The sequence below is a fragment of the Marmota marmota genome, unplaced genomic scaffold, assembly GCF_001458135.2.
Source record: "Marmota marmota marmota unplaced genomic scaffold, marMar, whole genome shotgun sequence".
Classification (NCBI taxonomy): Eukaryota; Metazoa; Chordata; class Mammalia; order Rodentia; family Sciuridae; genus Marmota; species Marmota marmota.
The window spans coordinates 3,141,997-3,158,487 of NW_026000243.1; the positions used below are offsets into that span (position 1 = coordinate 3,141,997).

Sequence of the window (16,491 nt, forward strand, 5' to 3'; positions counted from 1 at the left end):
CCTCCTGAAATTTAGAGCAATTTCCTCCTTGCTTTAATCTGAAGAGAGGAGCTGCCTTCTTCCACATGGGGGGCTGCCTGAGCCTTGCCAGGTGGATTAAGAAGCCTCAAAGAAGAGGGAAGCCCACTAGAAAATGAGTGGTAAAGTCCCTTGCCAGGGCAGGTCCTCTGGACATAGGAAATAGCCACATCTCTCTCAAATCAAGGGCTTTCTATCATCCTGATCCCCACTGCTCTTTCTCTATTACCTCGTCTCTCGAGGGGCAGTGAGGAGACAATTTCCAGTCCTTTCTACCTACTTCTGGTCTTCTAGCCAAGGCCTATAGCAACAGATCTACAGAAGAGGAATCCTGGGAAGGTCACCTTGTAAAATATTGCTAATTGGACATATAGACCCAGAGGCCTTGATAAAGCCAGGGTCTGAGGTGTCATGGATGGGGCCCAAGGCATTGCCAGACAGCTCTCTGTTGCAGAATGATGATTGGCTCACAACATCTCCCCCTCTCTGTTTAAACAACAAGCATGTGGCTTAGGGACCGTGCCTGCCTTAGGTTGTCCAATACTACATATGGTCCGTATCCGTCATCGGATGAGCTGACCTCAAGGCGTCAATTTCCTGTCTTAGGTAGGTACCATTGCAATTGGATCTTACCTGTCATTGACTACCGGTCCAGCATACAGCCACACCTGTGGATAGGTCTTTGTATGGGGGGGTGAGGTTCTTTGCCTCACCTCTGTTGGCCCCCAAATAGCCAAAAAAGTCCCCCAATGAGTAGCTCCGTGGTCTGAAAGGGCAGGGAAACAGCCCAATGAGCATCACCGCAGAGGAGCCAATCAGTTGGCAGCTAGAAGTTTGCTGGGGCCCCTTCGGCTGTGGCTCTCAACAGCAGAATTAATAAACAGTAGAAGTTTTTTCATGTTTAGACTAGATCTACAGCCAAAACAAACAAACAAACAATGTTCATGTTCATGTTCATTTTGAGACAGGCAGTATTTTGACTTGACAAGAGCATGGCCTTAACAGTTAGGTCCTTTGATGGTGACCTTTGGCCTGGGGAGCTCCCAAAGGCTTTGAGCCGCCATTCCATGGACATTCCACAGTAGGAGAGGCCCAAGCCCCATCATAAAGCACCTACCAGCAATTAAAGTCCCCTCTCCAGCAACCTAGGCCCCACAGGTCACCCACCTTTCAGGTCCAAGCAGCCCAGTTACACTGAAAGCAGTACAAGAAAGTCCAGTCCCCTGTCCCCTCATGTACTCCCTCCCTTACCTGCTTCCCCTGCCCCCAACAGCCACATGCCTACTCCTGTTAATAAGCCAACCTTCTCTAGGCAAGATGAAAGAACGGGAGCAGGGAACAGGACCGAGAGCCCAGCCCTGCCTCACCCACACAGATGTGCAAGATGTGCACACAGATGACTGTGGCAAGGCCTTCCTGTTCTCCAGCACTTCCTTCCAACAGTCCTGCACTGGAGCCAAGCTTCTCAACAGTCGAGTCCCCAGTTGTTCAGTAACAGAATCCTCTGGAGAACCTGTTAAACCTGCAGGCTTGAAGACCCCACTAAAGCAGAATTTCTGGCGTAACGTACAACTTGCATTTTAACATACACCCCAGGTGAGACTTAGGCCCATTGATAGTTGACAACTACTGTCCTAGTCTGCTCCAAACTATAGCATTAACTGACAATCTGCCTGTATGTTCAGTGTGAAGCTGCTTTAGCTCTATTCAGGAGCAGGTTTTCCAAGAAGCTAATGGCTTCTACACAGGATCCTTACAAGTCCCTAGGAGAAGTCTTGGCAAGTTTACATCCATATTTGTGAACTCTTTTACTTATCAAGAGTTACTACCATCTACTACCACAATGCAAAAGCTCCAAGCCCGGGGCTGGGGATGTGGCTCAAGCGGTAGCACACTTGCCTGGCATGCGTGCGGCCTGGGTTTGATCCTCAGCACCACATACAAACAAAGATGTTGTGTCCGCCGAAATATTAAAATTCTCTCTCTCTCTCTCTCTCTCTCTCTCTTTAAACCAGAATCAGAGCTTGGTCACCCCTGCCCCCTTTCTTGATAAGATGCTCTTCTGCTTCTCTTGCATTCCCAGGGTCTCATACAGCCCAATATTCTTTGTACAGTACGAGCTATGACTTTACCTCTAACAATGACTATGATCATCCCAGTGATCAAATTTCAAGGATCTGTTGTGACTAGAGGCAGAACTAATTCCAGAAACAGGGAGATGTGTCCCACGCTATCCAGTGCCCCCAAATCCAGGTTCTATTTGTCAAAAGATATTTATCCACAGGTTTTGGAACACATAGATCAGACCAGGCCAGGTTGAAAAAGTCAGCTCTCAAAGAAAGATTAGTAAAGAAAAGGGAACCGAGGGAAGGAGAAGGGGAGGGAAAGTGGGAACGATGTTGGCCAAATTATATTGTGAGCACATATGAATATGCAATAATGAAACCCCTCACTATATACAACTATAATGTACCAATTTTAAAAATGGGGAAAAAATAAAAAGTCAGCCTTGCTTTGAAGCTAATTGGCCATTCTTCACATCAATCAGTTTTGCATTTGAATCTTTACTTGAGCTTTTATCTTCAGAGTGATGAGTGATGCAGGAGCTTCAAATTCCTCCTCATGAGGAGGTAATAACATTCCAGAGCTCTAGAGAAGGTGACTGAGACAATGGCTGTCAAGGTCACATTGTAAGATATAGTTAATTGGGCAATACACAGACCAAGAGGACTTGATAAAGCCAGGGTCTGAGGTGTCATGGATGGGGCCCAAGGCATTGCCAGACAGCTCTCTGTTGCAGAAAGGGGACAGGGGACCCTGCCTACAAAGTTCCCAGAGCTACAATTACCATCCAGCATCACATCACCCATATCCTCACTGTTGGCACTGACCAGACACCTTGCCATGCATTGCTCACCCCCTTGGCACTGGCTACAGAACTAGGCAGGGAAGCAGAAGGGAGGAGAACAGGATGTGAGTGGAAGGCCTGCCCCCCCCTTACCCCCTACAGCCCTGGGCAACTCAGGGGGAGGAGGAGGAAGAGGAGGAGGAAGCCACATCTGGTTTGAGTGAGGCTCCCAGCAGGGAGAGTGAACAGGGCCCTGGAATGGCCCCCAAGCCAAGGGGAAGAGAAGCAGGAAGGGCTGGCACAGGCCTTGGCCAGTCCGGGAGAGCAGAGGGAAAGTGGTTGGGGGTTCAGGGAAAGCAAATAAACAGAGTGGTTGAGATGATAATAATAAAGAGAAGAGTCATTAAAGTGAAGAATGGAGATTGTGTCACACCCAAGACAAACAGAAAATAAACGGTCAGTAGATCCACTCTGCAGATGTTTGGCACCGAGTGAAGACAGATTAAAGATGCGTGGAGGATGCTGAAGTCAACCAAGGCTCCACCAGCAGCAGCTGGAGAGCAGGTGGACAGAAGCCCAAGCCAGAAAGCCCTTTGCAGCTGAAGGGGAGCCAGTCCCAGAGACCACTGTATCCTTCACTGGCTCCAGGCAAGCTGAACCCATGCCCCATACTGGCACCTGCATGAATGGCATAGAAGCAGAGAAAGGACATTTTCCTTCCTGGACAAGGCTGAGTCCCGCATCTGTACAGACTATCTCCTGAAAGAGGGGCCTAGAGTCTCCCAGTACTAGATGGAGTAAGTTCATGTGGCCTCCAGACACACTGCCTGTTTGTCGGTTGTTCAATGGCTTGCCACCCTGCCCATTTCAGTGACTCTGCAGGAACTCAGTCTTCTTTCTTCTTGCATCTCTGACCTTGTCCTGTCCCAGTGTGAGGGGTTGGAGAACACAGTGCACAGAGTAGCATATCCCTCATTTACTCATAGGTTATTCTGTGTGCCAGGCACTGAGTGAGGCTCCTGGGCAGGGGGTATCACAAAATGACTTTTCCTACCCTATAGTTTTTAACAATTTGGGATAAAGAAAACTAGTGTCTTTTGAGTGTCCATTCTATAATAAGCACTCTGCCCAGTAACTTCAAATGACCTACCTTATGTAATTCTTCAGAGGAACCCCTGATCTGTAGAAATTCTTCCCTCACTGTGCTTAGAGAGAAATCTGGTGCTTTTTTTATAGTCATAAAACTAGGAAAAGGATGATTTGGTATTCAATCCCAAGTTCACCAGATTCCAAGTCCTATGCTTTTTCCCTGACACTACAAACCACCCCAACGTGAAGGAGAATTTGACAACTGCCAAGAAAATCATGTGTTCTTAAAGATACAGGAAAGTATATTCTCCCGTCTCACATTCACCCCCACTCCCTGCAACCTTAATTAGAACCAAACTTCATCTTTCTGTTCTGTGCACCAGCAGGGAGGAGCCAGCATCCTGTGCCCAGTCAGGGCCAAGTGCCTGCAGGTGTCTGAGGAATGCTAATGGCCATGGACTGGGGGAGCAGAGGGGGAGGGTATGCTCAGGCTCTTCCATAGCATTTGCTTCCCATTAAGGCTTTTCCCCTTCCTCTCTAGACCTTCCCGCCCCCTCTAGCAACATGCAGCTTTCATGAGCCAATTACCATGCCCAGGTTTTTCTGTTCCTCTGAAGCCACTGACACTGCTAACAAGACACAGATGCAATGGGGCATGCCCCTGCTGTCCACTTCAGAGCAGGAGCTTTCTTTACTCGGAAGGACCATAGGTAGGAAGAAGCAAGTTTGGATAGTCCAATTGTAACTCAGCCCCCAGAAGGAGGGGGAGATCTCAAAAGGGCAATTCAAGTGGCCTCAAGGGTGATTAGGGTTAGATTGAGTGCTCTTTGTAGGATCAGCTTCTGACTTGCACTTTGCCGGTCATGGACAGGGCGGAGATCCAAATAAGAAGATCTAAGCTGGGGCTGGGGTTGTGGCTCAGTGGTAGAGCCCTTGCCTAGGATGGGTGAGGCCCTGGGTTTTCTATGAACTTTTCCAGATATTCCTGGACAAAATTAACTTCTCCTTTCTCTTTAATCCCTTAACATACTGGTTGTATTTCTTTGAGTATAGTTTCACAATAGTATATCTCATTGCAGATTTATTCTTAAGCATCCTTCTCAGAACTTACAATATTTCTTTAATGTCTGAGGAACAATGACTCCCATCAACACTGGAAAATTGAATATTACTATTCCCATGTTCTCTTTATTCTTTTCTGCACTCTACATAAAGATAATTTTGGTCATTCTTGTTCTATTCTCAATTCTCCTCTTTCATATTCTCTCTCCTGACCTTTCTGTGCTGCATTGGAGTAATTTCCTCTGATCAACCTCTCAGTTTACTAATTTTCTATTCAGCTTTGTCTAAACTGCACTTTATACATCCCTGAGCTTTTATGTAGTGACTTTTTCAATTCTAGACTGAACTTTGGGGTTAGTGACTATCATTTTCAATTTCTAGAAAGTTCTACTTGACTCTTTTTACATTTGCCTGTTCTCTTTCAAAATATCCTATTGTTTCTTTATGGTTTTTATGTCTTTTTTTTAATCTTTTTAACCATTTCAAATATACTCTTTTTCAGATTATTGCATTATTTTATGTCATTGGAATGCTAAACTAGTTTGATATGTTTGCTGACTTTCCCTAGTGGCATATCATTTCCTCATGTGGTTTGTAATTTTTTTATTGTTAGGGCAACTTCAAAGGAGATTATATTTTGCTGTGGGAATGCTGTTGCTCTGGGCACATTCCTCCTGAATAGTTCTGCATTTCCTTCTCTTGATACCCCATGAGTTTTGCTGGTCTGGAATCTATTTTTACATTAATTTCTCAGCTTGGGAATTCCAACAGTGGAAATTCAGACACTATAGTCACATATGGTTCAGGCCTGGAGCTTCTATTTCACACAGATTTTTTTTTTTTTTCTACTCAGAGCCTCAGTAGGAACAAACTGAACTGTCCTACCCTAAGCCTGTAAGTGATATCTTTCTAGTCCTGGTTTCTCTGAGGGCATAGCCGTTATAGGGTCTCAGTGTTTGCAAAATTCTCAGTCTTAGCTGTCTGCTTCTTATGGGCTAGAGATCATGTTGCCTGCTCCCATGTTGGCATCCAAACCATTGTCCCTAGCACCTAGGGCGACATCCAATCTGATACCACATGGAACCATCACTTCCATGTGTTGGGCTTACACTCCAGCCTTCTGTTCTATATTTGCCTACTGGCCACTTTTTCATTGTGCTTCATACTATAGTTAATGAGTTTTTGCAAATATATCAAGTACTCCCTGAAAAGCCTATCTAATTCATTTTTCTTCCTCCTATAAGGCCTAATATTGTACTTTTTTAAAAATGGTACTGGGGATTGAGTGCTTTTACCACTGAGCTATATCTCTGACCATTTTATTTATTTATTTTTATTTTGATTTATTTGTTTATTTTTATGTGGTACTGAGGATTGAACCCAGTGCCTCACGTACTCCAAGCAAGCACTCTGCTGCTGAGCCCAGCCCCAGTTCCTATTTTTATTTTGAAACAGGGTCTTGCTAAGTTGCTTAGGACCTGGCTAAGTTGCTGGGGCTGGCCTTGAATTTACTCTCCTCATACCCCAGTCTCTGGAATCACAGGGATTACAGATGTGCACCACCATGCCCAGTGACACAGTACTGCATCATTGGTCTCTTTACTTAGCCACTCAAACACATACTACCCTTAGACTCCTGCATTTGATGCTTTCATATATGCAGAATGTCCAAAGCCAGGGGTCATGAGACATGAGAGGAGGGGAGGGAGAGGAGAATTGGCAGAAGTGAGAACATGTCCCAAGGAAGTTACTGCTTCTTTCCTAAAAATAGTGCAGGTCTTGCAGAATGATTTAGACCAAGAGCTGGACCTTCTTCTATTCTGATATCTGACATGAGCTTGGTGAACATGGAAAAGTCACTTCACCTTTTTCACGCATCAGATTTTGAACTTGTAAAATGCAGACAGGGTGCTAGCCTGGGAGACGCCCAAGATCCCCTCCAGGCCAAACAGCCCTTGGAGCTGCAAGTTAAGAACATTTTAACCTGGGTATATAACCAGTCAGACTGTCTCACTCGGGTGTTCGCTGTCTTCTCCCCACCCCAAATCACCCACTGGAGCTTCTAGCTCTCCCTGCTCTCTCCTTCCTCTAGCCCTAGGCCTCAGTTTCCAACCAGCCTCCTTCCCCTGCTCCCGGGGGTCTCCTCCCTGCTGAGCCTTCCAATGGTGAGATGATAAGCCTCCAGGGAGATCAGAAGGGAAAGCAGATGCCACAGAGACCCAGCACCTGGTGACACCGAAGCCCCATTTGCCTCCAGCTTTGGGGGTTCCCTGAGACTTGGACTGGAGACCTTGCATCTTAAGGAGTCTCTTGAGCTGGTTCAGAAACAATGAATCAAAACCAGCTGGAAGCTGCCCTCCGACCCAGCTAATGACTTGTTTATTGTCAGAGCAGCAGTGCGTCATATAAGGGAATTTCAAAGTGTCACTAATTGGCAGAGGGCCAGTAAATAGCACCATATAAATCTGAAGGCGCTTCCACTAGGGCTGAGGACTGTGGAACAGATACAGATGGGGCAGAGGGAAGAGGAGATTGGCAGGGCGTGTGGTGGTGCAAAGTGTAGCACCTTATCAGTGGCTGCTGTCTCAGCCCAGGGTCTCCACTACCCAGTGGGGACTGGAGTCTGTTCTGTGATTGGGGAGGAAAGGCAGAGCACTATGATGGTCCTACTCTGGGCCTGCACAACACTCCCCCACCCCCAACCCCCACACCGCAAGATGCCTCACATTCTAATGTACTTTGAAAGAAGCAACCTATTATATTATATCATGGGAGAAGGTATCCTTGGAAAAAGGACTCAGAATATATTGTTTGAGTAGAATTACTGGATTCTGTAGACATAAAATCTAAGGTCCTTATATGGATTACCAGAAAATTCACACTCTAGTGGACATACTTCTAGGAACAGAGGTAGGAGGACCGGGAAAAAAGGAGCCCTTCTCATGTAACATAACCCATGAGCTTCTCCTGGGAACAGGACCAGAAGATGGGCCAGCAATAGGGATAATAAAGGAAATAAATGTTCATGGTTGCCCAACCCAACTCCTTTCATCTATATTGCTGGCCTCCTCCCCAATAGTTTCAACAAACAGATACTTTGGAGATGAGAAAAGGGAGAATTAGTGAGAAAAGCATAAAGTAAAAAATAAAAGTGGAGGCTAAAGGGGAATCAGGAGGTTGGCATTTGAAGTAACATTAACCTGCTCAGAAATGGGTGCTCCCCAAAGGCCTCAAGACCACCCCTCTCACTCCACACTTCTAGGCGCTTCTTCCTGTATCTTTGCTGATAGGGGAGACACAGGAAGGCTTTGCCTGAAGGCACTGCTGGAGAAGGACGGCACCTCCACCAGAACCTATGATGCAGCAGAGAACTAGCACAACCTCCCTGACCTCTCACAGGTGGGTTCCGTTATCTCCATTTTACAGATTAAAAAAACAAAAACAAACAAACAAAAAACTGCTCAAAGAAGCAGATTTTCTTTTTTCTTTTCTTTTCTTTCTTTTTTTGTACCGGGATTGAACTCAGGATACTCGACCACTGAGCCACATCCCCAGCCCTGTTTTATATTTTATTTAGAGACAGGGTCTCACTGACTTGGCTTAGTGCCTCACTTTTGCTGAGGTTGGCTTTGAACTCACAATCCTCCTGCCTCAGCCTTCTGAGCCGCTGGGATTAAAGAAGCAGATTTTAAAAAGCAGGACATATCAAGCCCTATCTAGGGAGTTCTGAGGCCTAAAATCCACAAACTCACTAATGCACTCACAAGTGTCATGGATACTTGGCTAAGGTGATGCAAATGAGCTATGGTCTCAATCCTCAAGAGGGAGAGATGGCATCCAAACAAATAAGGATAATGTAAAACATGATGGAGGAAAGACTTGGAATGGAAGGATGCCCAAAAAATATTTGAGAGGGTGGTGGTGTGAGTTCTAATCTGCTAGGAACAGGGAAGTTTTGATAGAAGGGTGGTATTATGGCTTGGATATGAGCTGTCCCCTCAAAGCGCCTATTAATACACAAGTGTTGGGAGGTGAGGTGACTGGATTGTGAGAGCTGCAATCTGATCCATCCATCCTAGTTCGAACTCTGGGTGGTAACTGTAGGCAGGTGGGGCATGAATGGAGGAGGTGGGTCATTGGGGTTGTACTCTAAAAGGGTTTATCTTCCCTGTGACCCCTTCCCCTGTCTCTGCTTCCCAGATGCCAATGAGGTGAGCAGCACTCTTCCACCTTGCCCTTCCACTAAGATGTTCTACCTCACCTTGGACCCAGAGCAATGGACTCAGCTGACCATGGCCTAAACCTATAAAACCGTGAGCCAAAATAAACTTTTCTTCTCTAAGATGTCTTTTCAGGTCTTTTGGTCACAGTGATGCAAAGTAGACTAACACAGGTAGGATTTGGGCAAAGCCTTGAGGAAAAGACAAACTTTTCACAGGAGAGAAAGACCTTCAAGAGAAAAGCATTCCCAGCCTGAGGGCTCCTTAGCTGAGGTGCCTCCAGAGCAGTAGCTGCACCTTCCTGTCTCACCCCACAGAGCCACACTTTCAACACACAGATGTTGAGGGCCTGTGTCCAGACCACCAAAGAGTAGCTGAGACAAGGCACTTGGGCAGAAAGCAACCATCTGCGGAAATTACTCCAAACAGATACACACCACCTCCCCCTGGCTGTGAGCCCTAGACCCCCACCTCTTCAGACATTTTTCTTCTCAAAAAAATCCCCTCACAATTAGCCCTTTGCCTGATTCTGGAAGCAGAACCTCATAAGTTCTCTAGAATTTAAAAAGCCTGGGGACTTTCTTTCTCCTTATGTCTACTTTGTTATTTTTCTAACATTTAGATTTTTTATTTTATTATTTTTTTGGTTGTCAGATGATATTTTATTGAAATATTTTCCTCTGTACTTAAATGTCTGGGTATTGCAAGGCACCACTATTCATGTCATGAGGGTGGCAGTTATCAACATTGCAGCCCACAGACTAGACGGTAACCAGGATCTCTTTAATGGTTCCAGAAAGTTCTCTGGCTTAAGAGAGGTGCCACGTCTGTCAGCAATCTCATCAAAACTGATATTTCCATTGTGTTTAATGTGTTTTCTGTTTCTCTCTGTCTCTTAGTCATTTCTTGAGCGCTTTGATGACCAGGGCAGAGGCTAAGGTACCACCTGGGCCTGTCTGTTTTGAATGGTCGATTTCATTGTCATCCCCAGATCCTTCTAGTCACCAGTTGCCTTGGTGATATCATCACCAACCTGTTTCGGAGACAGATCTAAGGGGTTGATCTTGGGAGTCAGGCAGATGTGTCACCAACTTTGCCATTAGCACTTGAATACTGATTTTGATCTTGCTGGGGTCCATGTGGGTGAGATGGTAGAGGCACCTGGTGTCAAATGACCCTGGATTCCAGGTGACTGAAGAAAATTGCATGTTGGCCTCCTCTGAGACAAAAGCCAAAAACTATTTTATTAATTTCTAAAGTTGGTTTTACATGATGTCAATATGAAAAAAGAGACAAAAGAACATATTATAAAAAGTAGTCTTCCAACCCCTGCGACTAGCCACTTAGTTCCTCTTCCTGTTCCTAATGTATCAGGACCTCGTGTATCTTGAGAGTTTTTACCTGAATGTGTTCTTTAAAAAGAAAATATCCTTCCCTGCTGAAACAAACTTTCTAGACTGTTTTGGAACTTCCCTGCTTGGAAGCAAAAAGAAAAAGTATGTAATTCCTGAATCGTGTAGAATTAGCAAAATTCTCCTCTAGACTGTATGTACAAATGCACAGTGTTTGTCCTCAGGATGATAAGAGCTAATGTTATGTGTGTGTGTGTGTGTGTGTGTGTGTGTGTTGTATACATTCACTTTTGTAATGCTCATGATACCCTATAGTCAGTAGTATCATCATGCCCATTTCTCAAATTGAGGCTCAGAGAGGTACAGAAATGTTCCCCTGGATTTGAACTTGGACCTGTCTGACACATGCACCTCATTGACTCTTAACCACTATACACTGTGTTTAGAAAGAAGATGAGGAAAACTCTCTATATTTTGCAATCTGAAGTCTTCACAGGAGTGGGGGTCCTGCACAAAGAAGAGACTAAAATCTAGTCTCCCATGAGGGTCAGGGAGATATCTTCCTGCAAAGAACATCCCAAGTTTTCTCATAAGATTTTTCTCACCCAGCTCATGGTGTGCACTGAATTTGAGGGCAGGAGAGAGGTGGACCAGGGAACTGAACCAGTGCACACCAAGAAATACCTCACTGTGGGGCAAACTGAGTTTCCAGGAGGGCAATGCCCTGAAGTAGAGATTCTCTGAGTAAAGAAGAGCAGAGCTGGCTTTCAGGGCGATCGTACTGAGAGATACACCTTTCCTAAGTCTGATCCACCAGTAGCTGCCTTTGTGACCTGGTAGCAGCAGAGTGATTGGGTGCCAGGTACTCTAGGGTTACAAGGTCCCTTAGTATAATACACAGTAGGGTATTGTCTGGCCCATCCTATATCAGTTACAGGGCCAGAGTTTTGCTTTCTTTTGTATCCAAGATAGTCTGGTNCCCACAGCCATGTTGCACTAGTTTGGCCATGGGGGAGAAATGCCCTGGTCACTGTGAGGATGCAGGGCAATGTTTTCCAGCAGCATTAGAGGGCCTGTGTGCAGACAAACTTCTAAGGAGGAGCTTGGCCATCAAGCCAGACAGAGATGATTGCTCTAATAAGGACAAAGGTGGCTGGCCAGAGCCCTGCCTTGGCCCCAAGCTTTGGGTTAATGAGACTTCCCCTGGAGAAAGTGCCTCTTGGGAGAGTGGGGGTGGGGTGGCAGGGGGCGGCAGAACAGCTGGAGGCCAGCCATCACTGAGGCTGTTTATTAGGAGACAAAGAAAGAACTTTGCTCCCTGCACTGAGGTCAAACTCAAGGTATCCCAGGGAATGGCAGGGGAATTTATGAAGTGAGGAGGCAGCCGGTTGACAAGCTGTCATCTGGCCCCTCCCCAGCAACGCAGCCACAACCTCCCTCTCCTCAAGTCCTGGAGAGCAGTCACCTGGCTAGAGCAAGAGTCTGGCTACTGGAGGGGCTTCTGGGAAACAATACACATGCCACCACAACACAGGTAGTAGAACTGGTTAGGAAAGGGGAAGACAAACCTTCCACCCATTCCTAACTCATGTGCAGGTCAGACACATGCAGATTTGTCCAGGGCTGGCCCCTGGACCCAGGTAAGTGAACAGCCTCTGGAGCTGCTTGTGATGATCCCTGCTTCCAAGGACAGGCAGCCAGGTCCCAATTGTGTGACCATGAGGCAGAAACCAGGAGACACATGCCCCCTCCCATTCCTGCCCCCAAGCTCTTGGATGTATAAGGAAGGAAGGGATTTTCTGGGACTCTGAGCAGGAAGGAATTAAAGGCTATATTTTGGGACATGGAAGAAACAGATGAGGGGGGAATACATTATTTACATTCTTGAATGTAAATTCAGATACTTCAGGTATATAAGTGGCAGGATTTCCATGGAAATTAGGTTCTTTTTTTTTTTTTTAATGAAAGGAAGGTGTGTGTAACAGAAAGAATATGAGTGTGCAAATGTGTATGAGTGTGGTGAGTGTTTATGAATGAGAGTGTGGGTGAGTGTGTGTTTGGCTAGGGCACAGGACAGCGACAAGAAATGCAGTCGTGCTTTGCTTTCATACCACATTTGGCCCCCATCCCTTCCCCACATGTGCACTCAATACCCTCACAGAGAACAGGAACTTTAGCCCTTTAGGAACATGGGAACAGAACTCAAGGTAGTCTCCTCTGGCTGAGTTCCCCAGAGTGAACCTTCCTCCCCTCCACATGGAACCTATTCTCCCTCCCTGCCCCCAGCTTCTCAGCAGGAGGACACCCACCCTGACACCCACCTCCCATCCCCAACCCCTCCAAAGCTCTGGGAGCTCCCTCCGCCCTCCACCTGACCTCACTGTGCAAAGCCCAGCGGGTGGCTAAAGCTGCTGCCAAGTTCCATCCATCAGGCCCAGCACAGCCTTCTTCCCCCAGCAGGTCACACCACACTGGGCTAGTACTGTTAGGGGCCTCTCCTTTCCTGTGATGGCTACTGAGCAGGGAAAGTGAGGATTCCTCTGCTTCCCACCCTCCTCCTCCTAAGGCTAACACTCTCCCTCCCCCACCTGGTGACCTGCTGGGCTCTAGGAGACCAAAATTGTGGGTCAAAGATGAAAAATGCCAGCCTATTGACTAAGACACAGTAATAGGGCAGTTTGCATGTTATTTGCATAACCAGTTAATGCCGAAATGGAATGAGTGCCTTATCCTACTGCCGCGTTCCTCAGTGACCCTGATTCTGGACTTTTCTCCCCAGGTTTGCCACTTCTTTCCCAGATCCTGCAAAGTACTGGAGACCAGTCCAGGCCTGCAGATGGCCCCGCCACAGTTCAAGGAGATGTGTTTTCACAGTACCCTGAGATAAGCCAAATTCCAGTTTGCTGGCCTCTTCCCCTTTAGCCCCCCAGATCTGTGTTTGTGCAGAAGTCCAGAAGACAGGATCAAGGCCCAGGAGCCTACAGCTGGTGGTGTGTGGATTCCAGCAAGGGTGAGGAGAGGCGGCAGGGCAGGTCCAGAGAGTGGAGGGAAGTGAGGGGAGGCAGCATAATGCTTTGGGGCCCAGTGCTAACAGATCACATGTGATGTTTCTCCCCTCAATGTTCTTTGCTCAGTCGGAAGTTTCTGGGACTGTAATAAGCTTTAGTTTATACACAACCAGCTGCATTTTTCTACTACTGTTTGTGAGAAGGAAGCCAACCCAGCATCCTCCCTGCTCCCTTTGGCCTCAGCAGTGGCTTCAAGCTGGGATCCTGTGAGAGCCAGGAAGGCATAGTCCACAGGATAGATGAATCACAACCGGACCTTCACCCCCTGGTCTGGTCCTGATAGACCCTGACACCACCACCCATCCCCAACCCCTCCAAGGGTCTGACATTGATTCAGAAGGTTTCCACACAGCACGTTCTACACTTGCCAACACCCCTCATTGCACCCTACTATAAAATGCACAGATAGAGGGATACAGAGTTTGAGATGGAGACCAGGCAGTGCAGAGGGAACTAGGTATTTGTATTTGCATGTGACATCCTCTAGAGACTGGGTATGCATGACTCTTCCCATTCCACACTCAATACCATTCTCAAATCTCTGCTCCCAGGAAGCCTCTCCCAAGATGGCCAGGCTGAAAAAGAACAGGCCCCATCTGTGACTTGGGAAAGAGTGGCCTATGGACCCAGGGGGTTGGACAGAGAAGAGGGATCCAAACATAGTTCCTGAATCCAGACAGCTGTGAAAGAAACCTCACCAGACTATCTTGGATACAAAAGAAAGCAAAACTCTGGCCCTGTAACTGATATAGGATGGGCCAGACAATACCCTACTGTGTATTATACTAAGGGACCTTGTAACCCTAGAGTACCTGGCACCCAATCACTCTGCTGCTACCAGGTCACAAAGGCAGTGCACAGAGGAGAAAGGTGTCTCTTAGCTAAAGCAGGGCCATACTTGCCTTCTCTGGTCTAGGCCAGAGGAGATGACCCTAACTCTCCCACCTCCTTCAATTCTAATTAAGCCCTTTTGGAGATGCAGCAGGGTAAGAATCTAGCCAAGCTGAAAACATTCCCCTCAAGGCTGACTGGCCTAGTGGTAAGCTCTGGGATCCTTGGAGGCAGAAATACAAGTCCCTATCTGAGTGTACAAGTCACACAACATTTCTGTGATTCAGTTTCTTCCTTATAATCAGGATAAAGAACTCAATTCCTTAAGTGTGTTAACCCACATAACAGTTGGAGTGGACCTGGCTCAATAATAGCAGGGGCTAAGCTCTCAACGAAGGCTATGAGGGCGTGAGAGGTAGTTGGAGAAGAAGAATGGAGGCTGGAGGCTTCCCTGTGGACATTGCCCCCACCCCTCATTGCCTTAATTCTGCTGCCCAGCTCCTACTGGAGGCAATAAACCTGGTTTGAAACCCAGTTCTGCCTGAGGCTGGCTGATTGGGCAGCCTTGAACAAGTGACTCACCTAATTGTCCTGAGCTGTAGCCCTTGTCCCACCTGGCCTGACCCTGTATATGAGCACACCTGACAGCCAACAGACCCTGAGGGGAATGGGGGTACCCTTCCTTGTTCTGTGTGAGTCAGGACAATGCAGGCAGACAGGGGTCTCCCTGGATTCTGATCAGAGAGAAAGCAATGATGTCCATGAGGCCTCAGGGTGATGGGGAAACAGAGGATACCAGGAGTGTTGTAGCTTTCACTCTGGGAGAAAGTTGGAAACTTGGTGATCTCCCTGCTCACTGGCAGACTCTTCTGAGGCTGGGCTAGGCTCCTACCTTGAAGAAGGTGGTGTTGCAGAGTGGCTCACTGGAATGGCATGTGATACCCTCCAGGGAGAGAAAGATGAATAGCACTTTCAGGCTTTAATAAATCACACACACACACACATGGCCAGCCCAGCCACCTAGAGACAGGTGGACTTGGCAATCATTTGATGCCCTAAATGACAGCATCTCCCACATACCCAGGGGCACATAGTTGGCCAAAGTTCTTCCAAGAAGGCTCTCATGAAAAGGAACCCATGCCTGAGCAGCACACATACACACACCTGCATGCCCATGCCTACTATTGGGTGTGGCTGCAGACTGATATCTGTCCCTGAGATCTAGGTGGGGCCCCTGGATGCAGAATGCCCAGTAGATTGCCACTGGGACAGGCCCAGAAGCCTATCTGCCCTAAGCCCTTCTCTGCAGGGAGAGTAGAAGGAGGGAGGAGGAGCCTGAGTGAGAAAACAAACTTCAGACTCATTATCCTGCCAGGCCCCAATCTCTGCTCCCAGCACAATTAAAGGTCTCTAATCCAGAGTGAAAAGCAAACACAAGATCCCCTCTTGTCCCCCTGCTTCCTCTAATCAGGGATTTGGGCCCTGGCTCCTGTTTTCAATACAAATATTCAATTAAACTTTCCTGGAGTTTTCAGTAATTGGGTCCCAAAGAGGTGGGCAGTCCTGCAGATAACATGCGACAGACCCCAGGGCAGTCCCAAGAAATGCAGACATACCTGGGGACAGAGCAGCAGGCAAACAGGGAGAAAGAACAGAAAAAGAGAGGTACCCAGATTGCCTCTGATAATCAGAAAACACTTCCAGAGAGTTCTATGCCCACCAACTCTGGCTTCCTCTGAGCTGGCCTAAGAGAGGAAGTGAATCTTCAAAACAGATTGTGGACCTGCTGAGACCTACTTGTCTTGGTCACAGCAGCCTCTTCTAGTCTTAGCTCTAATCCCATCAATTCTGAGTCCAGAGGGGCCAGCATCATCTCCCAGGCCTGGGTGTGTTTAAATCAAAACATTCCAATCAGTTCCACCACCAAATCCTTTCAGATTCTTCCACCTTCAGTAGAAATTGCTGCTAGAAATAGTCATTCCTTTTCCTGCAGTTGAATGGCT

The 16,491-nt window shown here is 47.1% G+C and overlaps 1 long non-coding RNA gene across 1 annotated transcript; it reads left to right on the forward strand.

The window, feature by feature from the left end:
• Nucleotides 1-8,284: 8,284 nt before the first annotated feature.
• LOC125614028 lies at nt 8,285-9,359 on the forward strand. Its single transcript, XR_007344665.1, has 2 exons — nt 8,285-8,416; nt 9,218-9,359. It is a non-coding gene; the product is annotated as an uncharacterized LOC125614028 (long non-coding RNA).
• Nucleotides 9,360-16,491: the final 7,132 nt, after the last annotated feature.